General features: G+C 43.2%; 1 protein-coding gene across 13 annotated transcripts in view; it reads right to left on the reverse strand.

Moving 5' to 3' along the window:
* AKAP13 (A-kinase anchoring protein 13) overlaps positions 1 to 25,370 on the reverse strand; it is a 246,566-nt gene that overhangs the window by 165,197 nt on the left and 55,999 nt on the right. For all 13 annotated transcript variants that reach the window (XM_083713029.1, XM_083713022.1, XM_083713023.1 and 10 more), the window contains one exon: positions 13,412 to 13,503. The gene's annotated coding sequence lies outside the window, so the exon portion shown is untranslated. The remainder of the gene's footprint in view (positions 1 to 13,411; positions 13,504 to 25,370) is intronic.

A 25,370-nucleotide genomic window follows, 5' to 3' on the forward strand; every position in this document is an offset into this window, starting at 1 on the left:
GGAGAACGTTAGCCACTTTGAGACTCCTTCAGGTAGTGATAAAGCGGGATATCAAATCCAAACTCCTCTTCTTATTAAGAGAGCAATCCTAAAGTCATTATTGACAATCACAGGTGACACAGATGCACACCTAAGTCACAGTACTGAACTAGCTGCCTTTGAATGTGACAGCTACACCTGTCGATGCAAATGTACCTCTCCTTCCAGGGTTGCTAGATGCAAAAAAACAGCAGAGACAAAACCAGGGGTCTTGAAATTGTCTGAGGTCTGGAGCCAATAGCTGCCATTAGGAACTTCACTTTCAACTTTCCCCACACACCATCTGCTTAACTTATCAGAAAACTGACCTATCACTGGTTAACAAGAAACATTTTATGCCCCTAGTATCTCGACTAAAAGAATGTCCCCATTGCCTGGGAGAATATGCAAAGCAAAACTTTAGGCACACAAGACAACATAGTCACATGTATATTTGCTGACCTCAACTGATACTGAATCAATGCAAGAGAGAAACTCATCAAGATCTCCAGAACATGCAGCTGCCTCTTTCTGCCTGACCTCTAACCTAATCAAATCAGGATCTCTGAAATGATTTAATCTACTTAAAGCCCTAAAGGAAGGTGTCAAATGCCCAAGGCACTGCCACCTCCACCCATTATCCCTTGTTAGAAGGACTCAAGGTTAGAATCCTCCAGCAGATATCTGCACACTATTTGCTACTTCCAGAGTCACACAGTAAAGTCTTGGTCCATAAGATATATTCTCAAATCCATTATAAAGGCAATACTTTTATTAGGCCATCAAAAAAACCACACACAAAACAGTGTGCAACCTCTTGCATTCTCCAGAGTTCTTCACTGCCCATCAAAGAACTTGTGTCTAAGGATGTTAGACACTACTGGGTAATAGGTTTTTGTGTTCCCAATGTTGTACAGTGGTACCTCAGGTCAAGTACTTAATTCATTCTGGAGGTCCGTTCTTAATCTGAAACTGTTCTTAACCTGAAGCACCACTTTAGCTAATGGGGCCTCCTGCTGCTGCCGCGCTGCCGGAGCCCGATTTCTGTTCTCATCCTGAAGCAAAGTTCTTAACCTGAAGCACTATTTCTGGGTTAGCGGAGTCTTTAACCTGAAGCGTATGTAACCTGAGGTACCACTGTATTTCTTGTTCTCAGCAAGATGCAAAAATAACAGCTTCAACAGCACCCATCTCCACTTACCACCACCCTGGTTTGTTTACCACCCTAACTATATAAAAAAAGTTCTGCACAACATGGAAACCTGGTCTACTAAAGTCCCCCCCCCACTTGTTTCATCCTCATCCTCTCCCCCCCCCCCCAGCTGCTTTGTAGTGACCAGCATATGAAATCCAATTTCCATCTGTTTTGGAATCTGTCACAAATTTGATTATTAGTTTTCTTTGTTGCCCAACAGCCAATTTCCCTGGGCATAAACATGTGATGCATATAATTTGCCCCATGGCACACTACGGCTCTAAGCTCAAGACCCCAAAATTAAAAACTGTGCCTTTCCATCAGATTGCATCAATAGGGGAGATGGGAGACAGACCTTACTTACGCCATCAGTTATGATATGGCAGACCAGCTCCTACCCCTGAACAGTGCAAGCTGGTCCTTGTAAGAACAACTGTTCAAGAATTGGCGACTGAGCTTGATTTTTCCTCTTCATCCCCTATTCCATTTCCCTTGTGTGTTGTGTTTTTAAGATTGTAAGCCCGTGGACAGCAACTGTTTCATTTTAACTGACTGTATGTAAGCTACTATGGAGCCTTTTTTACTTGTCCGCAGAGCGGAAGGAAAGGAGGAGCTTTTTCTGCCTCCCCACTTCCAGCCACTCTCTGAAGACTGCAGAAGGGACCCTCAATAGGAATATTAGGGGGGCATGCAGGGAAAGCATGACTTTGTTTTTTGAAGTCTTCAGATGAGGCCTAGACCAAGTGAAAAATGAACAAAACATTTTAGCTGTGGTTCATTCATTTTCAGCTTTGTATTTTGGTTATAAAAAAGTGTGCCTAGACATTCTATTGTTGCACCAATAACTTAGGTTTAAAGTGCCGTTCAGCTCCTAGCTTTCATATCTCAGTTTCTAACACTGCCTGGCGGGTAGACAGGACCTGTTGTTGGAACAGCCATGCAGCCTCACATAGCAGATCCTGGAATCCTGATCCCTGGGCCTTGTCCCTGAACTGTGATTGGGGAACCTTGAAGCACTTCTCCTAAGTTGTTTTGATCCTTGCCTCATCGCTGGAGCCTTAGGGCATCTGGACTGATTCCTGCTCTCCTACTTTTGCTGCGTTTGCACTGTCAAATTGCTAGAATAAAGCTTGGCTTCTTTACTTACAAGAAAGTGCACCTGCTGTTATTCTTGGGCAGGAGCCAGGACTCTGAGCTACACTTTTCCTCTGTGTGAATATAGGGTTAAGTACACACACACATTGCTCTGATCACATTCAGTCTCCCTACTATCCACGGCTACTTCATTAGACTAAGTAAAACTTGCCAGCAGGCTCTCCATCAGGGAAGGCTAATACATATGGGTAAGTGAGCCACAGCCCCACCAACCTCAGTTTGTCACCAACCCATCCTCACCTGGCTACAATCAGGCCAGGAGATGGTCCTGACTATCAGCCAGGTCTCCACGTTGCCCTTGCAGAATGCAGGGAGGAAGATTGAGAATAAACTAGAATCATTAGGCTCAACCAATCATAGGCTCTTGCTCCACTAGCCATTTACTCTGGCGCCCCCTACTGCTGGCCTCCCTGCCTTCCGCTCTACTATTCCCCTACTAGCATCCTTTGCACTCCATGCATCTCCTGTGTCACACTAAGTTTAGCCCAAAGAACAACTAAGAATATAATTTTTTGGCTGGTTCCAATAAATGGGAAACCTTCGGCCCTCCAGATGTAATTGAACCTTATCTCCCATCAGCCCTAGCAAGAATGGCCAATGATCAGGGGTTATTACCTGATTGTGGAGTTTGATAATCGACTGATAATACTTCCTCTGCTTTTTCTATAGCTTAACTTATTTGCTTTTTCCTCAACCCCACTTCCTTGTTTAAACCATCTAATTTTATTTTTCATTCAAAGTTATTAATGCTTCAATACCGGATATGAGAAAGCAATTTTAAAAAACAGCATCACTTTAAACTTGTGTATTTAAAAAGCACTCTAGTATCCTTTGGGCATGTGCATGGGTTTCTTAAGAAACACTAAGTTGAACAAACCTCTTAAAGATTTGTCAAACGCAGGGACGCCTTAGAGTTTCGAAAGCATAACCATACTTGGTTGCCTCTTACCTTGATAGCTCGTAGCTCATGCAAACCTCAGTTATTAACTGTTCCTTAAACGTTTTCAGAATCTGATAAAACTTCTCCATGTATGGCATTAGTATTGCTGTGTTATACAATTGTTATATGATTCTCCCATTTCACTCTCTGCCAGACGTACTACGCAAACAATTTGCTCCTGGTACATTTAACAAGACAGATTCTTTGCTCTGGTAACATCATCTTTTTCTTTTCTTGCAGAAACAGGATGCAGAGATTTATGGGAAGGAATAGAGCACTGTGAATAAGAAAGCATTCCATCCAAAATATTAAGGCTATTTTTAGGAAGGGTTGCATGACAATGCCCAAAAATGTTTCCTTTTCAAATTTTGGAAGAAGGCACAACACAACAGGACCGTGTCCTCTTTTTAGCAGGCATCTGTACTACTGATTTAAACTAGATTTAATAACCATGCATGCGCCCCAAACATGGTGGATGGAAGCCATAGGAATTCTTAGCACCCCTGCCAAACTACATTTCCCATAATTCTCTAGTGGAATCCATGACAGATAAACTAGTATAAAACGGTACGCATCTTCGGTATACAGTGGTACTTCTAGATGCGAACGTGATCCATTCTGGAGCCCCGTTCGCATCGAGAAGCAAACGTAACCAGCGACAGCACTTCTGCGCATGCGTGTGATGTCATTTTGAGCATCTGCGCATGCGCAAGCGGCGAAACCCAGAAGTAACACGCTCTGTTACTTCCAGGGTGCCATGGAACGCAACTCGAACATTCAACCCGAGGTATGACTGTAAATACACCCAGAGCTGTGTATCCTGTTTATTTTCCAAGCTAAAAATATTCAAGTTTTGGAATGGGCAAAAACTACAAATTGAGTCAGTTTCCCGCAAATTAGCACAACTTGCGTATTTGGGTTTTGCTAATCAGCGGGAGGTAAGGAGCAGCAATGCAGGGCAGCAGGTGACAAACCTCTTGAGGCCTAATTTCAAATCATATTTCTAGTACCTCTGGTTTTAATAAGCATTGCTTATGCTGCATCTTATGCACAATGCAGGGGTACTAAAAACTTTGCTCTTTTTTTTTCCTTTTGAGATGAAACCCAAGAAAGCTGAAGCCGTGGCACAAACACCACATTCTATATTATTCAGTGTTCCTGCAGAATCACTACAAACTCTTAGCCCTGGCTGAGTACATGCTACCCATTGAAGTGTACCAACATCACAGAAGAGGGAGCCTGTCGTGTCCGATTGTGTATGTTCATGGTTAATGTGAATTAAGCCATTCTCAGGCATTATGACAGCTCTGTCCAAGAGGAGTCTGACCCATTCATCCCTGATTCTTTGTAGCACAGGGAAAACCTGCAGCTTAGTGCAGAGAATCTGCAGAAGGTCTCAGATTCAATCCCCAACATCTCCCAGGGAGGGCGCCGAGAGAACCCTACCTGAAACCGTGAAGATCTGCTGCCAAATCAGTGTAGGCCAGTCATTCCCAACCTGGTGCCCTCCAGATCTTACGTTTCGGTGTTCCACATGAAGCTCAAATCCAAATATACAACAAAGAGCCTGGTGCCTAGATCCACCTTCAGATCTACTCCACTAATCTCAGCAAGAAACAAACTTTCCCAACTGAGGCATTAAAACCCACGTCTTGCAAAATAAATAAATAACCTGTTTCTTTAAACAACAACAACAACAACACAATGTAAGTCAAGAGTTTTGTTTAAACTCGTTTAATGGACAAAATCTCCAGTGAAGAGAAACCGGACACATTTCTGATCTCCGTGTTTTAGCAGACATGCCAAGTGGCCGATACCAAAATAATTACATTGAGTACTGTATGGAGATACACTAGGCTTTTACCCAATTAGCATGTAAGAGGTTAGGGGTGCTGAGGTCAAATTAGAGGGAGCAAGCAACACCAAACCAGTGGCAAGGTTGCACAAGTTTTAAGAACCAGTCTGCATATGAAGAGAACTGGGATGGGTGGCAGAACATCATACACAAGGGCTGTGGTTTGCACATGGTAAAACACAGCTGTGCCCAGGGCTGGATATTTGCTGGAATTCCATAGGAGAAAAGAATATGAAACTGTATTCAGAATTCAGCTTCGGAACATCACCTATCATTTTATGTGAAATCAAGTATCCAGACCTTGTGGCTGCAAATATTTACTTGAAAGTTTCTGAGCGACACTTACCAAATTCTAAGAACCCAAGCAGCCAAGTAAGATTTCCACTAGGTGAAATCTTGGGGCGGGGATTCAGTGCTCTGAATAGTTTCTGGCCTTTCCCCAGTAACAGAAAACCCAGATTTTCTGGGTGCAAAAACTGAAGAAAAGCAAAAAAAATTAAAAAAATTAATGCTCAATTTCCCTAAATTTATAGTGAGCGCTAAGGATCTGTCAGTTTTTGTTCTCTCGGTTACTCACTTTTTCCAATCTTAAATTTAGTTCTCCAAATTTCTGCAAGAAGTTGTGGTTTATAAAATCCTCATGAAAACTTAACAGTGCTTTAGTGCAAATTTCTCCTCATCATTTTTCTATGCAGTTTTGACTAATGTATGTATTTCTGCAAGCAATTTTTCTTTAGACAGTGAGTTGTTGTATCTTATTTTCATTAATATATTCATCTGTAGGTATACTTTTACCTAATATATGCGTTTTTGTAAACAATGGTTGGTTGGAGAACCGCGAAATTCAAACAAGCACAATTTCGAAGGATGGCTGTGTTTTGGTTCTCATATTGCTTCAGAAAGTGCGGATTTGACAGATTCATCTTTAGAGGTGAACTGAATCAAATTTCTCCCCCATCCCCACAGAGCACAGAACTTAGCTTTTCTTTGTGCAAAATCTGGATTTCCTGGGTACAGAATTCATTATGTAATCACACATAGAACTTTCTTAAAACCAGGGCTATTGGCTACAAATGACTTGGCCACATGACAAGGGATGACAACACGATGTCTAGGAGAAAGGACTACGTTTGTAGTAGTCCAAAGGAAGTTATGCAAGGGAAGCTCACTGGGGCAAAACAGTTACAGAGACAAAAGTGGAACTTGCTTATAAGTGAGCTATTCAAAGCAGCAAAAAAAAAAAAAAAAAAAAGGAAGGGGGGGAAGTAGAGGAAGAGACCACAGATGGGTGGTGGGAGAAAAGAGGTGAGAGATGCAAGCTTAAAGTCTAAACAAAGGAACAATTGTGTTGCATCCTTGACGTTTAACAAGGATGTTTACAGAGCCTCAAGGGAAGATGATCACTGTCAGTGGCTGCTCAGAGCATGAAAGGGTTTGGCTTTTTTTGGTTCTCCTGCTCAGGAGGAGTCTTGGGGTGGGAGGAGGCGGTTGTGGGGAGTTGATTTCCCTACAACAGTGTCTTTCAAGCTCTCCTGCTAGGCTCACAAAAGAATAATCAGTAAGGGCAGACAAATGTCCCACGACAATAGCATGGCTGATCTTACACTGCTGGGGAGTGTCGGGCACATCCCAGGGCATGCCCTAAAATCAACAAAGAGCAATGCTGAGGTCCAGCTAGCTTGGCTGTCACCCTGCACAACACAGAGACATGTCCAACTATCAGAGTCAGTCCTACCATTAGGCAGAGGGAGGCGGCAGATGCTGGGGAAAGGGCAAAGGAACAGAGGTGATGCGCTCAGGACAAAGTCGTGTGAACCGCATGGCAGGCCCTGAACTCTCTAAGTCAGGGCTGGGGAACCTCCAGATGTTGCTGAGCTTCATCTCCCATCGGCCCCAGCCAGTGCAGCCAATAGCAAAGCCTGATGGGAGTTGTAGTCCAACATCATCTGGAAGGCCTTAAAGGGGTTGTATAACAATACTGGAGAAGCAGGATTGCACTTGCACAATAGGACTTCCAGTTTTCACTCCTCTCCCCATGTCTTGTCATCAGCATTGAGACGTGGGAGACCTTTCTCCCTGCCTTGCAGGTCTTTTTCCATCTGGCCTGAGAGGGGAGGGCCCTGACTGACGCTAGTTACAAAAGCTGAGACTGCTGAACAGAGTGCTATTTAGGGGTTTCTGTTGGCGCAGGGAGTGTTGTTGCTGTTGCTGGTTTTGATATTGTTTTTGTATCTTTATTTTATACTTTTTTATGATTGAATAATAAAAATAAAATACAACAACAACGTTTGTAATCCGCCCATCTGACTGGGTTGTCCCAGTCACTATGGGCAGCTTTCAGCATATATAAAAACATAGTAGAAATTGTTTAATTTGGTTGTGTCTTTTGGGGTGTTTTACTGTTTTTTACTGCTTTTGTTATGTTTGTAATTATGTTGTTTTTTCATGTTGTAAGCCACCTTGAGCATGGTTTTAACTATGGAAAGGTGGAATACGAATAACATCATGTATGTATGTATGTATGTATGTATGTATGCCACCCCTACCCCCAAATCTGCTCCAGAGGGTCCCCCACCTGGAGAAGAAAGGAAAGGAAGAGGAAGTTTTGATGTGCACAAAAAGGTGTGTTGTGCCAGTGGAGCTGCAGTGTTGGATAATACTGAAATCTGTTGTTGTTTTGAAGAGATACAGAAGAGGTCAGCCTCTAGTAACTTCCATTGGCTCGTTGGGCACCCTTCACAGAAAAGTGCAATACTTTCAAAATCCCTGGGAACAGATCATGCTGAAGATAGGACACTGGAGAAGAATGCTGCTGCTGCTGCTGATTTATTTAATTTATGTACTGCCCTATACCGGGAAGTCTCAGAGCAGTTCACATAAAAGGGTCACAGTATATAAAATTAAAATAAAAGCAATAACTCAATAATGCCCCCCCCCCCAAAGAGCCACATTTTAAAAGGGTATGGGAAGTTGATCAGGTCAAGCAAAGGCCTGGTTAAAAAGGAACGTTTTTGCCTGGCGCCTAAAGGTGTATAATGAAGGCGCCAGGCAAACATCCCTGGGGAGAGCATTCCACAGACGGGGAGCCACTGCAGAGAAGGCCCGGTCTTGTGTTGCCACCCTCCAGACCTCTCGATTAAGAAGCTCAAGCTCAGACCTGTTGGTGGAAGACTCAGCAAGTCATCAGGGCACAAGACACCCAAAACAGGCCAACGTCATTAGCAAAATACAGACATGAAAGAAAATAAACAAAGCTGCTTTTTAAAGCAGACAATATTTTTACAAAAAGGCCGCACTAAAGTTAAAAGCAAGGCACGCCTATGCCTTCTTCAGAACTGTTTTGAGAGGAGCTCCACAAACTGATCTCTTCCGTGTTTAAATTGCAACCCCAGTTTCTGGCTTCCTGATGAGAGCCAACAACTCTTACGATGTGCTCCCTGCAACACTCACAGAGCACCAAGGTATGTTCCCCAGCAGTATCCCGTCTGCCGCAAAGGGAATTGCACTGCACCACCCAGAATGTAGTCAGGCAGGACCTACAACAGGAGCTGGTCTGGGCTGCAACTGGATTATACAGTACTTAGAAAAGACAAGTGGTGAAGAAGAAGAAGAAGAAGAAGAAGAAGAAGAAGAAGAAGAAGAAGAAGAAGAAGAAGAAGAAGAAGAAGAAGAAGGGTAGTAGTAGTAGTAGTAGTAGTAGTTTGGATTTGATATCCCGCTTTATCACTACCCGAAGGAGTCTCAAAGTGGCTAACATTCTCCTTTCACAACAAATACTCTGTGGGGTGAGTGGGGCTGAGAGACTTCAAAGAAGTGTGGCTAGCCCAAGGTCACCCAGCAGCTGCATGTGGAGGAGCGGAGATGCAAACCCGGTTCACCAGATTACGAGTCTACCGTACCGCTCTTAACCACTACACCACATTGGATTCCCCAACACTCTAGCCTACCTCTCTTCTCAGTGATGCTCTGCACATCTTAGTGTGCAGATGTAACTGTGCATGCACAAGCCCTCTCCTGCAATTCCTTAGCTCTGTTTTGCCCAACAATGACACTTCATGTACCCATACAGCATCACTGCTATGATTTTGCAAACCTATTCATCTCCTCTGTGCAAGGTACCAACTAGGGCTGCAACAATCAGGTTGACTAATTAAAATCAGGAAGGTGGCTTTAAAAATGACTTGTATCAAACAAATCTTAACATAAAAAACACATAGGTAGAATGTGCACTTATACAAGAGGTAACCCCCTCTCATGGAGAGGCAAGGCAGAATGCCTCTTCTAAGATGGCAGTGGCAGTAACATAGCTAAAAACAGAAGTATTTTTCCTTACACAAATTGCTTTTTATGCATATGCAACTATAAGGTAAAGGGACCCCTGACCATTAGGTCCAGTCGTGGCCGACTCTGGGGTTGTGGCGCTCATCTCACTTTATTGGCCGAGGGAGCCAGCACACAGCTTCCAGGTCATGTGGCCAGCATGACTAAGCTGCTTTTGGCGAACCAGAGCAGCACACGGAAGTGCCGTTTACCTTCCCGCTGGAGCGATACCTATTTATCTACTTGCACTTTGATGTGCTTTCGAACTGCTAGGTTGGCAGGAACAGGGACCGAGCAACGGGAGCTCACCCCGTTGCAGGGATTCGAACTGCCGACCTTCTGATCGGCAAGTCCTAGGCTCTGTGGTTTAACCCACAGCGCCACCCGTGCCCCTTATATGCAACTATAGGCAGATTTAATTTATATTTAAAACCAACTCAGTTAAGCTTGCTAAGATGTTCTTAATAGGGCCAACCGCCTCAATTTCATCATCAATTTCCCAAGAAGCTCTCTTTCACAGCTTAAACCTCCATCCTCTTCAACCTGCCATTAGATACTTCTTAGGAACATGTGAATATAGGAAACTGCTTTATACTGCATGATAGCACTTGCCCACTCAAATCATTAATAGCCACAGTGACTGGTTGCTGCCTCATCACAACCAACAGGAACAGCAACTCCAGAATTGCAAGACTGGTACAGAAGCGGATAGGAATTCCTAAGCAAATCAGTTTAAAAAAAAACAAAAAAAACTGGAGGGTTGGGAGAGAGAATGGGAACTTTAAAGAGAAGAGCTAAAGCTCAGGGGGTAGAGGATTCACTTTGCATTCAGAAGGTCCCTGGCATCTCCCAAACCTGGAGATCTGCTGCCAACTGCTGTAAACCTACTGAGCAAGATGGACCAATGGTCAGTACAAAGGCAGCTTCCCCTGCGCCTAAAAATAATCTTTCTGCAAATAGCTCAAAGTGGTTCCAGGAAGAAATGTTGCAAAGTTTTCAACACGCCTCACTCAAAATTCCTAGAAATGCAGCCTCCAGCTCCCTCATCCAAGGAAGTGCTGCAAGCAGACAAAACAGGGACAAGAAGTAAATAATGCCAATAGACATCTTATCGGCCATCCTCTGAGGGAAGGGAGGACAGCAACAGCTTTCCTCCTCTTTGAATCCAGGCGTCTTGCTCTTCTCCTCCATTCCCCTTCTGTCCACTCTGCAAAAGACCCCACACTCCCACAAACACCATTTTAGAAACCCTGCCAGGAAGCAACTGTCTGCCACTCACCATTCTTGCCCTTTCTGCACTCTCGTTTCGGATAAAGCAGAAATATTGTTGATGCGGTAACGGGTGTGTAAAAGGATTATCAGCTGGCTCTAATAATACTGACTGAGCTCACCCTCGTCATAAGCCTCTTTCCCTTGTCCAGAATCTGTAACACAATGCTCACTGTTTTACCACAAGTATTGATGCACATAGCTGAACGGAGAATACACAATTGCCTGCCCGCGATGACTCAATCTATTTTTCAGAAAGGTATGCGGAACTGAAAGCCAAAGCTAGATAACTCTATTCTGTGACTATTTTTATGCAGTGGCCCTTTCCAAACATAGCCTTGTTCTATCTGCTTTCAAATTGGAAAATAAAACAGCAACTCAATAGTTCCTTAAGACAACTAAACAACTTCCGACTTGTCCAGAATACAGCCGCACCAAGTGTTTGTTGTGATATGTTCCAACTGCGAAGCCCCAGTAATGCTGTACGAGAGATCGTTTGCACTATACTCTGGGAACAATATCGTGGTATTTTGAGGAACTGCAGTTTGTTATGGGTGCTGAGAGTTGTTAAGAGACACTCTATTCCCCTCACAAAGCTACAGTTCCCAGAGTTCCCTGCGAAGAGGGACTGACTACTTAACCACTCTGAGAACTATACTCATAGAGAGAAAAGGCACCATTTGGATTCTCCATCTTGAGCACCAACATTTCTGATTTTCTGTTCTAACGTGTTCTGCACTTCAGTACAGTGGTACCCTGGTTTACGAACTTAATCAGTTCTGGAAATCCGTTCTTAAACCAAGGTGTGCTTTCCCATAGCAGCGGGAGACTCAATTTTAAAATGGAACACACTCAACATGAAGCAGAATATGTTCTGCTTCAAAGGCAAAGTTAACAAACCAAAACACGTACTTCCAGGTTTGCAGCGTTCTTAATCCAAGTTGTTCATAAACTAAGCTGTTCTTAAACCAAGGTACCACTGTCCCTCGATTTTGTGCGTGAGAGTGGTGCTGTTTGGAGACATGAGTATGGGCTCTTGGAGAATGAGGTGCATGTATGAGATTATGGGAGTATGTGTGCATTTATCTCACTCTTCTCCCTCTATAAACATTCCCTCCCACTCAATACTCAAGAAATAGGGGGGAGGAAGTGGTTTTAGCTGGAATAAGCAGAGGTCAGACAGGCTGGAAAACCAACTAACCGATTCCACTTCTGGCCCAGCAATGTGGTTGGCGGTGGGTGAAATAAGGTACAGCCAGGGGCAAAATATTTCAAGAGCTAACATCCAACGCAAGAACATACTTCTGTTCCGTTTAAATGCTTTTTGGAAAACTGCAGGGTTTTGTTGTTGTTGTTTTTTGTTTAAAGTAGTAACAAGTATTTCAGAGTGCAAATTCACAAGGAGTACACTGAGTACATTGAAGCAAGATTTATCTTGCCACACCTGGAAGACTAAGTACTTAAGAGCAGCCCTGCTGGATCTGACCAATGGTCCATTCAGTCCTGCATCGTATTCTCGCAGTGGCCAACCAGATACTTATGGGAAATCTGCAAGCAGAATGCAAGCAACTGCTATTCAGTGGCACACTCCCTCTGACACTGGGGGCGATGCAAAGCAATCCTGGCTAGTAGTCACCAAATTTGTCTTTTAAAGCCATCTAAGCTGTTGGGCATCCCCTCTCCTTGTGGAAGTGGGCTTCCTAGAGACTGGCGACTGGGCTTGATGGAGTCCTGCAATTTCCATACACCAGGGGTGGGGGTGTGCTTTAGGCTTGGCATTGATAATAGTCTCCCCAATGTCACACAACAAAATATTTTTCAGACACACAGCGGGGTGGAGGGGCTTCCCAAAGCAATGTGTGATCCAGCTGTTCTGCTGCTCAAGAGCCAAAAATCAACACTGAGCATGTCACAAGTCAATGGGCTGTATCCAAGTTACAGCAGACACATTGAAATGAATGGACCTAAATTAAGCCACGTTGCTTTATTTCTTTAGGTGGAAGTCGGTGTCACAATAAATTTTAAAATGCTTACTAAGGAGATCATTCCATCAGCATAAGCATTTCTGCTCACCAGACAAAACAATCTCCCTTCTTTCACTGGCAGACAGAAGCAGTAATGCTTCTGAACACCAGTTTGCTAGAAACCACAGAGTCCTGCTTGGGTCCTGCTTTAAGATTTATTGCCCAGGCATCTGGGTGGCCATTGTGAGAACAGGATGCTGGACTAGATGGGCCACTGGCCTGATCCAGCAGCCGCTTATATTTTATTATTTTTTTGTTCTCCCTCCCCACCCCCAATTCTGTTCTGGAGGATTTTCCTGATACTTCCAAGCATTTGGGGAGAGGCAGGGGGAGAAATGTACAGTTGCACTAGTGGGACTTGTTGCGCTAGCATAGCAACTTGGTTGAATCTGACTCAATGGGTCTACTTTGAACAGGTCTTGCCTTCCCTGTGTAAGCCCCTTGGACACAACTTTGGGTCCCAGCTCATTACATGCATTACAGCATGAGCACCTGAGAATGTAAGAGACCTGCTGGAACAGGCAACAGGCTATCTAGTCCAGCATTCTGTGGTGTCAGGTCAATTGGAAATCTCCATAAAAAGGTATAGATTAGTGTGTGTGTGTGTGTGTGTGTGTGTGTGTGTTTTAACTTACTGTAACTGCATGAAGCAGCATGCAAGCTCCAGCAACTTCTGCCAAACCCCAAGAATCAGGCACAGCAGATCACCATAAATTATGGCAGAGCCCTAGAGAAAAGAGAAAACATTGTGCATAAGTGCATTGTGCATGGAACTTACCAACAATACAATGACTAGTCTATTTAACTGTTTGGCATATATATTGATCCTTTATTAATTCAACATCTTTGTATTTAAACAAAACGTTCACTTTATTAACACATAAGAAGAAAGAAAAACAAAACAGAATGAAAATTAAGACTACACACACACACACACACACACACACACACACACACACAGAACAAAAGTTGGGTTGTTTAATTCATATTCCCTGGGGGAATATTATTATTATTATTATTATTATTATTATTATTATTATTAGGGTTGAGGTAGAAATTTTTTTAAAAGATTTAAGCTATTTATAAATATAACCTGGAAGTCGTTGTTGTTGTTCTAAGGTGTTTTGTACTTCTGCAAACCTTGAAGTTTGGCAACACTTGCATTTGTGGCTGCTGCTTTTTGGTGACATAAATATATATATCAATTATTTATTTTTAAAGGGACAATCGCAAGAACTTTCTGAAATTGAAAAGGGTACAAACCCACCATTCAACTTTCCCCAACAGTAATTCTCATGCAATAAAATCTGCCCCAGATATTTTAATCACCTTTAACTGTAAATTAAGACCTAATCAAAATTTGAAGGGAAAGCGCTGCAAGAGAGATATAAATATTTCTTGGGGAAATTCTCCCCGAACTGGTAAATGCATACAAACGTCCCAGCCTTGACTGAGCTTACTACTTCTGGTTGCACATTTTGCAGGAAGGACTCACACGAACTGCTCCTCTGCACACAAAAAATTGCCTCCGAATAGAAAACTATCATGACAGAATCCCTGACACACTAGGTTTCGATTTGCAAGGAACCTTTTTACATGGAAGGGCCCTCTTCAACCAGGTGAGCACAGCTCCAGGCAGGGATTTACCACTAACAATGAGAACTTGGTCAAGGGACAGCAACAGCTACAAGTGACTTAACTTGGCATAACTGGTGCTAAATGTACTGCTCTTGCTTTCCATTGGACCACATCAGCAAGGCAAAAGAGGGGTCTTGTCTGGGCAGTCCAGGACCTCCATACACACTGCCCAGCCTTGCACTTGGGGGAGGTTACTTCAGTGATTGCTAACACAGTGCTTTAACTTCACCTCCGGAGACGCACTTCACTGTCTCTCGAGACAAATGGATGTCAACAATGCCATGCAAATGTGAATCTAGACTCATGGTTTCAGAATTCAGAGCAGAATCAAAATGAACTTTGGTTTTAGGGATGCTCTAAAGCAGGCTTCCTCAAACTCGGTCCTCCAGATGTTTTTGGCCTACAACTCCCATGATCCCTAGCTAGCAGGGCCGGTGGTTAGGGATGATGGGAATTGTAGTCTCAAAAATATCTTGAGGGCCAAGTTTGAGGAAGCCTCCTCTGAAGCAAGGTTAGCAATTAGTCCTATGTAATATCAAATCAAGGTAGAGGTGAATCAGAGGAGGTGGGATGGAGTGATTTCACAAGAATGAAAAGAAGGCAGAAGGAACTACTCAGCCCCAGAGCCAAATCCTAATACTATGGTTCAGTTTCATATCTCCCAGCCACAATAACTTCTCTTTCCCCCACCCAGTGTTAGAAACACAGAGATATAAGCTAGGCGTCAAATAGCTCCTTAAACCAGTCACCACAACAGAATGCCGAGTTGCCATCTTGGAGCCAGATGGCTCGAGAGTCGTATTTTTCAATACGACTTCTTGCTTCCTGAAATGCATTCTGATTGTGCAGATAAGGTTTAACTGATAGAATTCTACAGGATGTGTTGCTAGTGTGTGAAAACAGTCATGAGCCAAGGATCCCCAGGCATGCACCTATAGACAGTAAAGATGTCAGGAGCCATCCTAGTGCCTGGGCATCTTTAAAGGTAAAGGTAAAGGGACCCCTGACCATTAGGTCCGGTCATTACCGACTCTGGGGTTGCGGTGCTCATCTCACTTCATTGGCCGAGGGAGCCAACGTTTGTCCACAGACAGTTTTTCCGGGTCATGTGGCCAGCATGACTAAGCCACTTCTGGCAAACCAGAGCAGCGCATGGAAACGCCGTTTACCTTTCCGCCAGAGCAGTACCTATTTATCTACTTGCACTTTGACGCGCTTTCGAACTGCTAGGTGGGCAGGAGCAGGGACCGAGCAACGGGAGCTCACCCCGTCGCGGGGATTCGAACCGCCGACCATCTGATTGGCAAGTCCTAAGCTCTGTGGTTTAACCCACAGCACCACCTGCATCCCTTCCGGGAATCTGTACTTGGTCACAAGTGGCTAATAGACAGGTGCAAAATGTGCCTGGCGCCTGGCGAATTTCGAACACTGCCACCACCCTATTTGTTAAGTATGCAGTAAGAAAGAAACACTATTACCATGAGTGATCTCTTATAAATTACCATGTCACAAAGGGGATTTATTAGGTAAAGCTTATAAGCAATTAGCAATTTGACTAAGCCAGAAGTAGCAGCTGTTGCAACGTCTCTCAATAGGAAGCAAATTCTAACGATGATTAAAAAAACTGTGGCCAAGCAGATCAAATTATGTCTGAATTATCTGAATTTTGAACCCTGTATAAAACTATGCAAATCGGAAATTCTTAAGAGTTTTAAATAATTTATTCAGTCTTTAATAGTCATGGGTGCACAAAGAGGAGGGCTAGGATACCTATGCAAACAGCAGACCCGTAGGAAATATTATTCAGCTGCCTCTTTGACGCCTAGGATTTTAGCAGTCATTGTCCACACAGTACACCTCGGTGTAAGTTTTACAAACTCATAAGCTGAATTTCTGTGTCCAATCAATGCCACTTCCAGAGCTGCTCCTCTGGAAAACCCCAATGTGCCCTGAGCAATAATGATGATGATGATGATGATTTATCAGTCACTCTTTTCATGAGAAATTATCTAAAGTGGTGCCAATAGATACAACTTCGGGGGGCCACACAGAGAAGGTTATCATCCCTTAAAGAGGAGGAAAAAATTCTACTGGTGTGCAGGATCTATCTAAGCACCAACTCCCAACCTTTGCCACACTTTCAAGTTACTAGGAAGTGGGGTTGGGCAGGGAGGGAACAGAGGGAGGGAACCCAGCTTTGGGACAGAGCACACATCTGGCACGGAGAAGGTCCAAAATTCAGCCGCTGGCATCTCCAGTTCAAACAAAAAGGTGAAGGGAAATACCTCTACCAAAAGCTTCTGCCAGAGGAGACAGTATCAGCCTACAGCAGGGTGGCTAAATTGAGTGATTCTATTAGCCTGCAGCTCCCATAATCTCCATAATGCTGCTTGGGGTTGATGGGATTTGTAGTACAGCAACAGTATCCAGAGGGCCACAGTTTGGCCTAGACCAGGATTCCTCAACCTCGGCCCTCCAGATGTTTTTGGCCTACAACTCCCATGATCCCTAGCTAGCAGGACCAGTGGTCAGGGATGATGGGAATTGTAGTCTCAAAACTTCTGGAGGGCCGAGGTTGAGGAAGCCTGGCCTAGACGGAAAAATAATCTGACTTAGCATCCGGCAGCTTCTTAGCTTTGGAAGACACATGGTGTTAGGTTGAAGCTTACCCTCCATCTCAACTTCAACCAAACACCTAAAAAGCAACCTTTTGCTTTGTTTTAGGTGGTCCGGTCCCTCATAGGGCCTTGTAATTATAAATGTCCACCAACGTTCCACCTGTCACACTATTGCTTTCTCTAGGGGAAGAGTGGGGAACCTTTGCCCCTCCCGATTTCTGCTCAACAACAACTCCCATCAGCCCCCAGGAAGTATAGCCAATGGCCAGGGAGGATGGTGTAGGTTCCTGACACCTGCTGTGGGAAAACATCAACACAGCATACAATATACACACCCTTTCTCCTTGCACTACTGCTGTACTCCCAACGCCAAAGCAATGGCACCTTAGCCTCAGGGCTACAATCAGTAAGGAATCCTTTTGCAACACACGATTAAAAGGCCACATTCACACAATACATCTGAAGAGCTTCCCTCACAGACTTCTGGGAGATGTGTTTTGTCAAGAGCGTTGAGGATTATTATGGGACCCCAAACCCCCTCCCTCGAAGATAGATGTGCCTGGCGTGCTCTAGTCCATGGGGTCACGAAGAGTCGGACACGACTAAACGACTAAACAACAACAACCCCTCAATGGGGTTCCCTCAGAACTGCAGCTCTTCAAGGGGAATTGAGAGCCTCCTGACCGCTCTCAGCCCCCTTAACAATTCCCATAATTCTTTGGGTGGAAGCCATGCTGAAATAGAGTTGCATCATAGTGCTTTAAAGGTATGGCATGAATGTAGCCAATTAAGATTCCAGTATCCACCGCACAACAACGTGGTCCTGAAATCTCTCTATGCCTCCCCCTTTTCAGAATCTGTAACCTTTGGTGTTTGAAACCCAATGCTTGAAGACTTCTTGTCTCCAAAAAAAAAGGGGGGGGAAGAGACGACTAGCCTACGGACACTGGATTGGAATGTGACGCTCCCAGAGTTTTTAAAAAGAACAGTTAAGAAGCAGATTTATGAGCATTCCTCTCCAATTGTTTACTTTTTGGAGGTGGGGAGGGATTTACTTACGCAACTGCCAGATAAGGAGACCAAGGTTCTTCCTCCCTGTTATTCCAGGAGCAGGTAGATTGGACACAAGAGGACCCAACGCGCACACACACTTACAACCCAGCAGCAAAGACTCAGTTTAATTTTAAAAGGAGCTGCTGCTTCCTGCCCCCCCCAACCCAACACAGGCCTTTTTGCTGGCCTGCTACCTAAGTAACCAATCTCTTGGGAAGTTGGGATGGAGAATAAGCAGCAGGAGCAGATTAAATCCTAAGCAACAAGGATCCTGTTTTCATGTAAATGCCCTGTACAATTAGAAGGAATTGTGAACAGACAAGGGAGCAAGCAAAGACAGAGGGAAGCAGAAGTGGGGTTTCAATGGTTTAAAAAAGGGGGTAGATTTAGAAAACAAACATTTTAAAATTAACATAATTCCCGCTCCCCCAGTCCAAAGAAACAAATGTAACCACATACGGATCTGCTGATCAGGCCAAGACTCTCAGCAGCCGGATTTTATGCAATTTGCGAACTTAAATCTGCCTTTTTTTCTGAAGGCTGGGGTTTTATTTTATTTGTATTCTGTTCTGAAGGCTGGAATTATATTTTATTTGTATTCTGTTGTACTTCTTAAATATATCTTTGTTGATATAAACCACTCTGAGGCCCATTGGCAAAGGGCAGAATACAAAACTCCTAAATAAGATTTAAACAGATCTGGCCATTGTAATCTACTGTACAGGACTGGCGCTACTCACTTTTATTATGTTCTGAGCCTTGAAAGGACCCTAAGTGCTTATTGTGATGACAGTAGTTTGTATTTTAGAGACGTTCCCTTAATTTGGGGCACCATGTCAACGCTTTCTTAAAGGGCAGTAATTTGTGGACATGCCCTAGTCATATGGAGCTGTTGAAGCAGAGGAAAAGCAAGAGACTGATGCTGTACAAACTGCTGGCTTGAATTCTGCTGATTAAAGCTGTATTGTTAACGCCTGTCTTCCATCTGCAATCTTTTGGAAAGAAAAAAAAAAATCACTGCACTGGTAGCTAAATCCCAGCTTATTTCAAGCCCTCTTTTCATTGAAAGCAATCTCAAAGCAAAGAAAGACAAGTGTTGTATGTTCTTCCATGAAAAAGAAAACACACACACACAGATGTCATATTGCAATCTCAACTTATTAAGGCTGCATACATATAATACATCTAAAGCAAATTTCCCCCAAATAATAATAATAATAATAATAATAATAATAATATAGGAACTGTAGTTTGTTAAGGGTGCTGGGAATTGTAGCTCTGAGGTGTAAACTACAATTCCCATGGTTCTTATTTTGGGGGGTTGCTTTAAATATACCTTAAAATGAGTTCATTTTAAAGCATTTTAAAATAAGTTGGGTTCCTTTTGATTGACGCATGCCAACTGTTTCTCATCATCTTCTTTGCTGCTGTGGGAGTGGTTAATGGGGAAGAACATAAGGAACCTATGGCTTGTTTGCTTCCAAGACACCATGTGCTCATTCTCTTAGTGGGGGGGGATGTCTTCAAAATGACCCACCTCTGACCTCCCCACCCCACACTCCTGACTCAAACAGAGGAAATGAAAATACAAAAAAACAATACGCAGGGTTAGACTTTAAACTAACAAGGAAATTGCAAGTTAAGCCACCAAGCAATGCCCTCGCTTCACCTCTGTGGCATTCCTCACCCCTACTGCCATTCCGTTTAAAGGCACCCTTTGTCCTTCTGAATACCAAAAACTACAAGAGGGTTTGTCCACAGAGAACAGGTGGTCTCCACCCCAAATGAACACATGGTCACTTTCTCTCCCTTAAGCCAGACGCTCTTCCCTCAGCCCCTTCCCTCCCCATATCTGCAACACAGGCAGAATAAATATAGGCATAACAGCATGTGGCTCAAGCGTCTCCCCTCAAAACCTGACATTTCTACAACTTTGCGTTGCTACAAGACTGGGGAAGGGCCTGTGAAATTTGGAGGGTTGCAATGTTAGGGTCAAGCCCTAGCCAAAGGCATGTCTATAGGCCTACCTAAATGGAAAAAGGCATTATACATCAACGGGGATGAAGAAAGAGCTCTCTAATATTGCGCCCATTCGGCAGTTATATTTATGTGCTTTTTAATAATAACAACCAACACCTCGACGGCTTCATGACTCAACATTCCCATCTCGTCACTCCCTCGCTGTACAAGCCTATCTACCGGTTGTTTCCAACAAGGTTTCTATGGCAACGGCACAAGCAACTAATTAGGAGGGGACATGAGTATTTGTTCAGTGGCTTATAAATCTCCACTCCTAGTCCCAAGTCATAAAAAAGAGGCACTATTCATCCTACTGCAACTGGAGGTTTAAAAAGAAAAGAAACAAAATAAAAATTAAAAACGAGGAAGGTTTCGTTTTTATCGTTTTGCCATTTTCCAAGCAAATTTTTTTTACGAAACGGATCGCTTGTGGTTTACAACCAATTGAAAGGCCGGAATGTAAAATAGCAAGCTGACAGGAATAGCATCACACCACAACATCCACATTCCGGCTGAAACAAAAAACCTAAAAAGGGACGAGCTCAACCACACCACACTACCACCCCGGGGGAAATTCAGGTTTAATTCAGTTCACTTCTTGTTCCTTTTTTTAAAAAAAAAATAATAACCCTACTTTTCTCCATAGTGGACAGGTTCACCCATGCTAAACCATCGTTTAGTGCTACATGCATGCAGCTGGAAGGAGTCCAAGTGCAGACTTGCATGCTTCCACAAGAGCAAGAGGGGATGACTTCTTCAGAGATTTGTTCTGTTTTCCACAAATCCCGGTTTATTACTCACAAGCCAGAGCACGTCTGGCTTAAGAACAAACTGGTTGAATAAGCCAGCTTCGGAACTCATAGCTTGAAACTGGCTTGCCTTGAAATTGATAAGGGTTTGTTTTAAGCCACAACCTCCTACTTTGCAATTTGCAAACCATGATTTGTGGAAAGTGGAACAATATGCTGCAAAAGTCCTTCCAGCAACTGCAGGAGAGGAAAGGGGGGGGGGGAGTTTGAGAGTCAGCTGCTTCACTCGGGGGCAGCTCATATATGTAGCCCTAAAGCAGCGTACTGTGACGCGCAGACCAAGCCAAAGCCTGAATAAATTACACAACAAAGTCCACTTTGTGTGTGTGTGTTTTTTTTAAAAAGTCAGTAACACACAAAAATATAAATAGGCATAAAAATACATTGTGGGCCCATGCTGGATTTCTATTGCTCTTGGGGAAGGAGGAGTACATCAAGTACTTTTTGCTAAATCTATGCTGTGGTTTGTTTATGAGAACTAGGATTTGGGTGTAAAGCGCTGTACACAAATAATACTAAGGAACAGCTGCAGCTCCATGGTCAAGTATATGCTTTACAAGTGTAGAGTCCCAAGTTCAGTGCCCAGCCTCTCCAGGTATATCTGGGAATGTCCCTAGCCTGGAACACCCTAGAGAGCTGCTGCCAACCTGTGTTGGCAGGACTGAGCTTAGATGGGTCAGTGGTACAAGGACAGGTTAATATACAGTGGTACCTCAGGTTACATTCGCTTCAGGTTACATACGCTTCAGGTTACAGACTCCGCTAACCCAGAAATAGTGCTTCAGGTTAAGAACTTTGCTTCAGGATGAGAACAGAAATAGTGCTCTGGCGGCGCGGCGGCAGCAGGAGGCCATTAGCTAAAGTGGTGCTTCAGGTTAAGAACAGTTTCAGGTTAAGAACGGACCTCCGGAACAAATTAAATACTTAACCCGAGGTACCACTGTATTCCTAGAGGAGATTCTTTTGTGTTGCAAGAATATATATTCACAAGACCATTGTGGAAATCTCCCAGCTATGACAAACAAAACTTTGCCCGTCAGTATTCTCAGTGTAAGAGTACAGCTAGGAACTGTGCACACTTTAATTTTTAACTTCTACGAAAAAAAATGTTATGCACTTTATTTGCTAGTACAGTGGTACCTCAGGTTACAGGCGCTTCAGGTTACAGACTCCGCTAACTCAGAAATAGTACCTTGGGTTAAGAACTTTGCTTCAGGATGAGAACAGAAATCGTGCGGCGGCAGCAGCGGGAGGCCCCATTAGCTAAAGTGGTACCTCAGGTTAAGAACAGTTTCAGGTTAAGAACGGACCTCCGGAACGAATTGAGTTCTTAAACCGAGGTACCACTGTATTCCATGTACCAATATCTGGTTCTATCGTTGTTAATATCCGACGGCACTGTCAATGTTCGTCATATCCTATTCCAGCTTATATATTTTACCTAAATGATATCAATTTACATGTTTCAGAGATTTTATTTTATGAGTACTTTAAAATGTTTTGACAAATATCATCAAAATGATTTGAAATGAACCAGCATTTAGACCACTATTGCAATGTATTGATTGGTGTTTGGTTTGTTTGTTTGTTTTTTGCAGTGATGTGAGCTGCTCTGGACATGTTTATGTGGGAAAACAGCATACAAAAGTGAACTATGAAATAAAATAAATTCTGAAAAGCCCTCCTGGGCAATAAGCATCACAAGGTACCAGATATCAGGAGGATTGATGCCTTGGGACAATTGGACGCCCTCCTGATGCTGCTGTGTTAGACTATAATAACCATCATATCCCACCATTGACCCCTCTAGATAGGAACTGGTGGGACTCAGGAGTTCACAAAGCCTGCCTGCCCTTGACTCCAGTCACCAGAGAATTTTCAGGCAGGAGTTTTGCCTGGACACCACCATGCTCTGGCTAAAAGGAAGAATTGTAAGGGGGGTGGGGTGGAGTCAGCCACAGCCATGCTGTATTTATTTTGGAAGCGCAGTTCATGAATTCAATAAAAAACACAGAAATCAGGTCTGACAACCAACAAGAATTAAAAATTATTAAAAAAAAAAACTGGAGTCAACAACAGCCTAATAATACTTTTATTTTAAAAAGAAATTAAAAATACATTTATTTATCCTCACCGTTCATCTTAATGTTCCTGTGCAGGTTACAACAATATATTGAAAATAGTTGGAATATAATTTTCCATTCAACATTTGCAGCTATTGAGCCCGTTAGCAAAAGCACTTGACCGGCAAAAATGCAGACTCCAAAAGCTGTGTCACAAGTATCCATTCTACGTCCAGTGAGCTTTATGACCGAGTGGGCCCACATAAAAGCTAGAGAAGAAATGCAAATTCATCTTTTTTATTTTTTATTTTTTTAAATCTAAGCAGGGACCCTTGCTTTTATTACAACGGACATGTTGTACTTACAGAGGGCAGAGGCAGCGGAGAAGAACGTCAGCCAACTTAAGAGTGTTCCAGTAATAACACAAACTGCACCTACTCAAACATATAACCCCTTGTAAATTCAGCTGAACCAATTGTGTGTGTTGAGTGTATGCATATTATAATAGCTCAATTTGTTAGTGAGTACACACACACACACACACACACACACACACGGTAACCATATGATGTTGTGGCCAAGTGACCTCGCAGGATCATAGAATTGTAGAATTGCAGAGTTGGAAGAAGAGGGGTTTGGATTTGATATCCCACTTTATCACTACCCGAAGGAGTCTCAATGCGGCTAACATTCTCCTTTCCCTTCCTCCCCCACAACAAATACTCTGTGAGGTGAGTGGGGCTGAGAGACTTCAGAGAAGTGTGACTAGCCCAAGGTCACCCAGCAGCTGCATGTGGAGGAGCGGAGACGCGAACCCGGTTCCCCAGATTACGAGTCTACCACTCTTAACCACTGCACCACAGTGGAAGGCACCTCGAGGGTCATCTATTTTTTTTTATATAATTTTTTTATTGAGTTTTCACATTTTATATAGACATGACAAACACACAAAGACACAGACAAACATGTACAATTTCAAATTCTTACTTTCATAACCACATTCTCTGACTTCCCCGCGTCCCCCCTTCATGCATCCTAGTTCCAATAGTTAGTTCAGCAAGTTCTTATCTCCTTTCTTTACAATATTAGTGTCATTTTTTTTTAAACTTAGTTCTTCTTAGTTATCCAATTTTAACTTATACAGATCCATTATAATCATTACATCCTTTCCAAAGGTCGACCTGAATTCCCTTCCAACAATTTCTCAATTATCATATTATTAACTGAACATAATAACTAGACATAAAAATCATAACCTTATAAAAGAACTCTCACAGGTTTCGATCCCCCAAAGAGGTGTCCATAATATCAGTTCTTAGCCTGGATTTCTCACGTCCGAGGCCTTCAAATCTCTATGAGTCCCTCTTCGTCGGTTTTGTTGGTAATCTTTTATGCTGGCCACCAAGTCTCGAAGGAGCTCTATCCCAATAAGATCAGTGTTTCTTCCAACCAGCCCTCCATATTCGAAAGCGGAGCCCCGATCCTGTTTCTTACTTCTTTTAAGTCCAAATAATCCGAATGTCCCAAGGGCTCCCTCTTTCATCTTGCACAAATTCGTAATCCATAGTTCTTTCAATCCCCCCATAAGGGGATCTCTATCTTCTTCATCCTTGCTTTTCAACCAGATTCTCATTGTCCATATCTTATTTTCTTTGTATTCCCCATTTGTAGGTTTTTGGTTGGCCTTTTCCTCCTGAAATATCTCCGCTCCTCCTTCCCTCTCCTCTGACTCTGAAAATATCTCTTCTGGCTCAGCTGCAGAATTTTCTTTTGTCACGTCTTCTGGTTCAGCTGCAGAGTTTTCTTTTGTCAAGTCCTTAACACAGACAACAGGATTGCTTACTTTAGAATTCAAGGTCACAATCATTGTAGCCATAGCTGTGCTCTGGTCTTGAAGTTTTCCCACAAGAAAGAACATTTTTTCCAACTCGGCCTGTAATTTTCCATCTGCAGCCATTGTAGTGCCTCAGATTCCCCCCTAGAGGGATTCTTGTTACTTAGTAATCCTTCTCCAGCAATTAATTACTATTACTTATTTCTTCATTGTTTCCAACAACTTTAAATCAAATGTAACCCATCTGGTCTGCAAAATAGGTAACAGATTTTTTCTAGCTTAAACAGTTCGTTTGACAGCTGTCAAACTCCTTCTGTCTCCTCAACAGGCTCACTCGCGGATCGCTCCCGGGTCTGGGGGGGGGGGTTACACATCAACTTCTAAGATTCAGTTCTTAACCTCCAGCTCAAAACTTCTAATGTCAATTGTGGAATTAATAACTTTTATCTCACACAGAGAAAGGTAGTCTCTCCACCTTAGTTATCCGGTTCTTGCTTTAAGTGTCTGTAAAAAGGGGGGTGCGGACTTCCTTTTTAACACTCCCCCGATCGTACCAAATT

This window comes from Podarcis gaigeae (genome assembly GCF_964106915.1).
Source record: "Podarcis gaigeae genome assembly, chromosome: 14".
Taxonomy (NCBI): domain Eukaryota; kingdom Metazoa; phylum Chordata; class Lepidosauria; order Squamata; family Lacertidae; genus Podarcis; species Podarcis gaigeae.